The sequence below is a fragment of the Spea bombifrons genome, chromosome 2 (assembly GCF_027358695.1).
Source record: "Spea bombifrons isolate aSpeBom1 chromosome 2, aSpeBom1.2.pri, whole genome shotgun sequence".
Classification (NCBI taxonomy): Eukaryota; Metazoa; Chordata; class Amphibia; order Anura; family Pelobatidae; genus Spea; species Spea bombifrons.
This window is the reverse complement of record NC_071088.1, coordinates 106,702,643-106,708,642: the sequence shown is the minus strand read 5'-3', so window position 1 is coordinate 106,708,642 and position 6,000 is coordinate 106,702,643.

Here is a 6,000-nt window from a genome sequence, read left to right as displayed (position 1 = left end):
CGACCCACTCACCTGTTTCACCCCAGGGCAAAGCATCCAAACACTGTCAGTCCTTGGCGTTTGGGAGCGGACTTCCAGAGCTCAGACACAAGGCCCTAGCGTAAGCTGGCCACTCCGGCGGAGGTAGCAGGCGTTGCCACACCGCAAACAGAGGCAGCCAGGGGGGAGAAACTGCCCTTACCATAAGGGACAATTAAGGCATGACACTAGCCAGGAAGCGAACTGGCAGAGAAGAGATGCTGGCACCACCAGCAGCAGCAGCAGCAGCAGCAGCAGCAGCATTGGAAAAGGCAAATGAGTGGGCAATTGACAACCCGCTCACCTGTTTCACCCCAGGGCAAAGCATCCAAAGACTGTCAGTCCTTGGCGTTTGGGAGCGGACTTCCAGAGCTCAGACACAAGGCCCTAGCGTAAGCTGGCTACATTGGCGGAGGTAGCAGGCGTTGCCACACCGCAGCAAGTGCAACCAGGGGGGAGAAACTGCCCTTACCATAAGGGACATTTGAGGCATGACACTAGCCAGGAAGCGAACTGGCAGAGAAGAGACACTGGCACCACCACCAGCAGCAGCATTGGAAAAGGCGAATGAGTGGGCAATTGACGACCCGCTCACCTGTTTCACCCCAGGGCAAAGCATCCAAACACCGTCAGTCCTTGGCGTTTGGGAGCGGACTTCCAGAGCTCAGACACAAGGCCCTAGCGTAAGCTGGCCACTCCGGCGGAGGTAGCAGGCGTTGTCACACCGCAAACAGAGGCAGCCAGGGGGGAGAAACTGCCCTTACCATAAGGGACAATTAAGGCATGACACTAGCCAGGAAGCGAACTGGCAGAGAAGAGATGCTGGCACCACCAGCAGCAGCAGCAGCAGCAGCAGCAGCAGCATTGGAAAAGGCAAATGAGTGGGCAATTGACAACCCGCTCACCTGTTTCACCCCAGGGCAAAGCATCCAAAGACTGTCAGTCCTTGGCGTTTGGGAGCGGACTTCCAGAGCTCAGACACAAGGCCCTAGCGTAAGCTGGCTACATTGGCGGAGGTAGCAGGCGTTGCCACACCGCAGCAAGTGCAACCAGGGGGGAGAAACTGCCCTTACCATAAGGGACATTTGAGGCATGACACTAGCCAGGAAGCGAACTGGCAGAGAAGAGACACTGGCACCACCACCAGCAGCAGCATTGGAAAAGGCGAATGAGTGGGCAATTGACGACCCGCTCACCTGTTTCACCCCAGGGCAAAGCATCCAAACACTGTCAGTCCTTGGCGTTTGGGAGCGGACTTCCAGAACTCAGACACAAGGCCCTAGCGTAAGCTGGCTACATTGGCGGAGGTAGCAGGCGTTGCCACACCGCAGCAAGTGCAACCAGGGGGGAGAAACTGCCCTTACCATAAGGGACATTTGAGGCATGACACTAGCCAGGAAGCGAACTGGCATCGAAGAGACACTGGCACCACCACCAGCAGCAGCAGCAGCAGCAGAATTGGAAAAGGCGAATGAGTGGGCAATTGACGACCCGCTCACCTGTTTCACCCCAGGGCAAAGCATCCAAAGACTGTCAGTCCTTGGCGTTTGGGAGCGGACTTCCAGAACTCAGACACAAGGCCCTAGCGTAAGCTGGCTACACCGGCGGAGGTAGCAGGCGTTGCCACACCGCAGCAAGTGCAACCAGGGGGGAGAAACTACCCTCACCATCAGGGACATTCGAGGCATGACACTAGCCAGGAAGCGAACTGGCATTGAAGAGAGACACTGGCACCACCACCAGCAGCAGCAGAATTGGGAAAGGCGAATGAGTGGGCAATTGACGACCCGCTCACCTGTTTCACCCCAGGGCAAAGCATCCAAACACTGTCAGTCCTTGGCGTTTGGGAGCGGACTTCCAGAGCTCAGACACAAGGCCCTAGCGTAAGCTGGCTACATTGGCGGAGGTAGCAGGCGTTGCCACACCGCAGCAAGTGCAACCAGGGGGGAGAAACTACCCTCACCATCAGGGACATTCGAGGCATGACACTAGCCAGGAAGCGAACTGGCATTGAAGAGAGACACTGGCACCACCACCAGCAGCAGCAGAATTGGGAAAGGCGAATGAGTGGGCAATTGACGACCCGCTCACCTGTTTCACCCCAGGGCAAAGCATCCAAACACTGTCAGTCCTTGGCGTTTGGGAGCGGACTTCCAGAGCTCAGACACAAGGCCCTAGCGTAAGCTGGCTACATTGGCGGAGGTAGCAGGCGTTGCCACACCGCAGCAAGTGCAACCAGGGGGGAGAAACTACCCTCACCATCAGGGACATTCGAGGCATGACACTAGCCAGGAAGCGAACTGGCATTGAAGAGAGACACTGGCACCACCACCAGCAGCAGCAGAATTGGGAAAGGCGAATGAGTGGGCAATTGACGACCCGCTCACCTGTTTCACCCCAGGGCAAAGCATCCAAACACTGTCAGTCCTTGGCGTTTGGGAGCGGACTTCCAGAGCTCAGACACAAGGCCCTAGCGTAAGCTGGCTACATTGGCGGAGGTAGCAGGCGTTGCCACACCGCAGCAAGTGCAACCAGGGGGGAGAAACTACCCTCACCATCAGGGACATTCGAGGCATGACACTAGCCAGGAAGCGAACTGGCATTGAAGAGAGACACTGGCACCACCACCAGCAGCAGCAGAATTGGGAAAGGCGAATGAGTGGGCAATTGACGACCCGCTCACCTGTTTCACCCCAGGGCAAAGCATCCAAGCACTGTCAGTCCTTGGCGTTTGGGAGCAGACCTACAGAACTCAGACACAAGGCCCTAGCATAAGCTAGCTACACCGGCGGAGGTAGCAGGCGTTGCCACACCGCAGCAAGTGCAACCAGGGGGGAGAAACTACCCTTTCCATTAGGGACATCTGAGGCATGATTTCAGCCAGGAAGCGAACTGGCAAAAGATACTGGCACCACCACCAGCAGCAGCGTTGGAAACGGAAAAAGGTGAATGAGTGGGCAATTGACGACCCACTCACCTGTTTCACCCCAGGGCAAAGCATCCAAAGACTGTCAGTCCTAGGCGTTTGGGAGCGGACTTACAGAGCTCAGACACTAGGCCCTAGCGTAAATTGGCTACACCAGCGGAGGTAGCAGGCATTGCCACACCGCAGCAAGTGCAACCAGGGGGAGAAACTACCTTAAACATTAGAGAGAAAAAATTTAACTTTCCAAGCTAAGAGCTGGGTAACCCAATTTGGGCAGATTGAATTTAAGAAAGGCAATCTGCTCCATGAGATGAGGTGCCATGCGTGAGCGCTGTGGACTCAGTATGTTTCCAGTCATAGAAAACACGCGCTCACTTTGAACAGTGGTTGGCGGACATGATAGAAGCTGCTGCGCAACCCATGAGAGTGCAGGCCACACACTCTTCTTTTCATCCCAGTAGCTAAGAGGATCAACATTAGGAGCAGAAGGAACTTCACAGAGGTAAAGTTTGACCATTTCAGCAGCACTACTCTCCTTTCTGCTGCTAGCTCTGTCAGATGGTCCAACTATACTGCCAAGTGCCTCTTCCCAAAACGCAGCTGCTCCACTCAGCTGTGTTGTGCTGCTTGTGGCACTGCTGCTGATGCTGCTGCTAGGGGTAGCAGACCACATCATCTCTTCCTCCTCCTGCACCTCACCCTCCTCGGACAGCATTCCCATTTTACGCTGCCAGTCACGCACCTTGTTGACCAATTGCTCCCGGTAGCTACTGAGAACATTGAATTTCAAAGCTAGCTTTCCCTTAATTCTTGGATCACAAAGGCACGCTAGCATCATTTCGGGACTCTCTTCCATTCGCTTGCGAAGGTGTACTTTTAGCAGATCCTTCAGCTTCCTGACTATGGCTGCTACGTCAGGATGTAGAGTGCCACCTTGAACAGCCTCACGGTTTCCAAGGAACACATCCATCTTGCTGCCTAGATGGGAGAACACTGGGATTACCTGGGCCAGACTGGCAGTGTTTGAGCTTAAATTTTCTGTGGCATCCCTGAATGGTTTAAGGACTGCCACTAGCTGGGCGATCACTGTCCAATCCTCCCTATTCAATGGAGAGGTAATCCCTATATTGTGCTCTGAGGCAAGATTATGGATTGCCCTCTGCTGCTCCAAAATCCTCTCTAGCATGTCTAACGTGGAGTTCCACCGTGTACTGACATCCTGACGTAGGCAGTGTACGGGAAGACCTGACCTCTCTTGCTCTTCCCTCAAAAGTTGGCTAGCCTTAACACTATGGTGAAAGTGCCCAGCGATCTTTCTGCAGCGGGACAGAACTACTGCTGCCACATTAGTTCCTTCTGACATTGCTGCCTTCACTACAAGATGGATGATGTGGGCTGCACAGCGCACACCAACAATATGACCATCTCGCAGCGCTTTCACCATATTGGCACCTCCGTCAGTTACCACAAAACCAACTTCAACATTGGTGCCCGCCTCTGCTCCCACCCAAAGGCTAAACATTTTCCTAATCGCATGCAGAATATTTTGGGAAGTGTGCTTTTCATCCATCACTTCTGCATGGAGAAGGAATGATCGGTAGCCTGCTGCAGCAACTTCCTTAGACACACCGGGCTGCCACCAGTGTGCTGTCAAAGAAAGAAAGGCATGCTGGGCGCTAGGTGCACTCCACAAATCTGTAGTGAAATGAACACACTGACCAGCAGCCTTGGAAAGCTCCTCTTTCACTGCTGCAACACAGGACCGATACAGCGAGGGGACAATGTTCCTGCTGAAAGTGGAACGTGACGGAACTGTGTATTGTGGAGCCACAGCCGCCATCAATTGTTTGAAAGGCTCCCCTTCAATCATGGAGAAGGATGCCCCTCCAACAGCAATGAACTGACCAATAAGTCGCGTTACTTTATTGGCCTGCTGTTTGGGCATCGTTCTCTTGGAGTGGAATGCCCCAAATTCTTCCAGGGTGGGCTGGGCATGCAGTGCTCCAACCTGCCTTGGTCTCTGGCTGCCAGCACTAGTTGCTGCTGCTGCTGCTGCTGCTGCTATTGGCTCAGAAGAAGAAGCTGTTGGGGTTTTTCCACGGCCACCAGCTATGCTGCCTGCACTAAGTTTTACCTCTGCATCTTTCCCCAATAGCACAGCGTTGTGTTGAGTGCTGAGGTGATGCTTCATGCTAGCACTGGTAAAATGGCCAGACACTTTCCCTCTGCTTATTAGCTTCCCACAATGTTTGCACTTTCCATAGCGCCCTTCTTCAACATTTTCAAAGTGCTCCCAAATTGGGGCGCGCATAGCCTTGGAGTGTGCCTTGGGTGCTGCTCTTACTGCTCGGGGTGGATGAACAGAGGCAGAACTAGTGGTGGTGGGACTGGTGGTAACAGTACTGGCCATAGTGGGACTGCTAATTGCTTTAGATTTGCTAGGTTTTGCTGCTGCTGCTGGTGGTGGTGATGGTGATGATCGTAGCGGAGAAGGTGGAGGCTCAGGGGAAAATTGTGCACTAGTCATTTGGACACTGCTCCCTGAGGAATCTGATTCCTGACCACTCATCTCCTCTACTTCCTCTGGCTCATAGTCTAGCTCTTCATTAGCCAGATCGAATGGAATTCCTGCTAGGCTGGAGCTAAGACTGATATCGTCGTGAGACTCGTGACTAGTAGTAGTGCGAGCAGGAAGAATAGACTCTGCACTTGGCCTCTCAGTCTCAGGCTCCTCTGCTACCTCGCTAGGTGGAGTTCCACTATGTGTAGCCCTCTCTCTAACTGTCTTTACAAAAATTTTGTAAGGACTTGGTGGCTTGCTAGAGGTACTAGGAGGACATGGCGTGGCGGTACCAGTGGGAACAGTAGGCGCAGCACTAGTGGTGGTAGAGGCGGTAGAGGTGGGGGTGGTGGTGGTGGTTTTCCCTACAAAGGAATGAGATCGCTTTGGTTTGGGACCCCTCTGAGTCTTGCTGCTAATTTGGCTCTGCTTGGTACCTTGCATGCTGCTGGTGGATGGGGAAGATGCTGCTTGGGGCAAAAGGCACTTCTTTTTA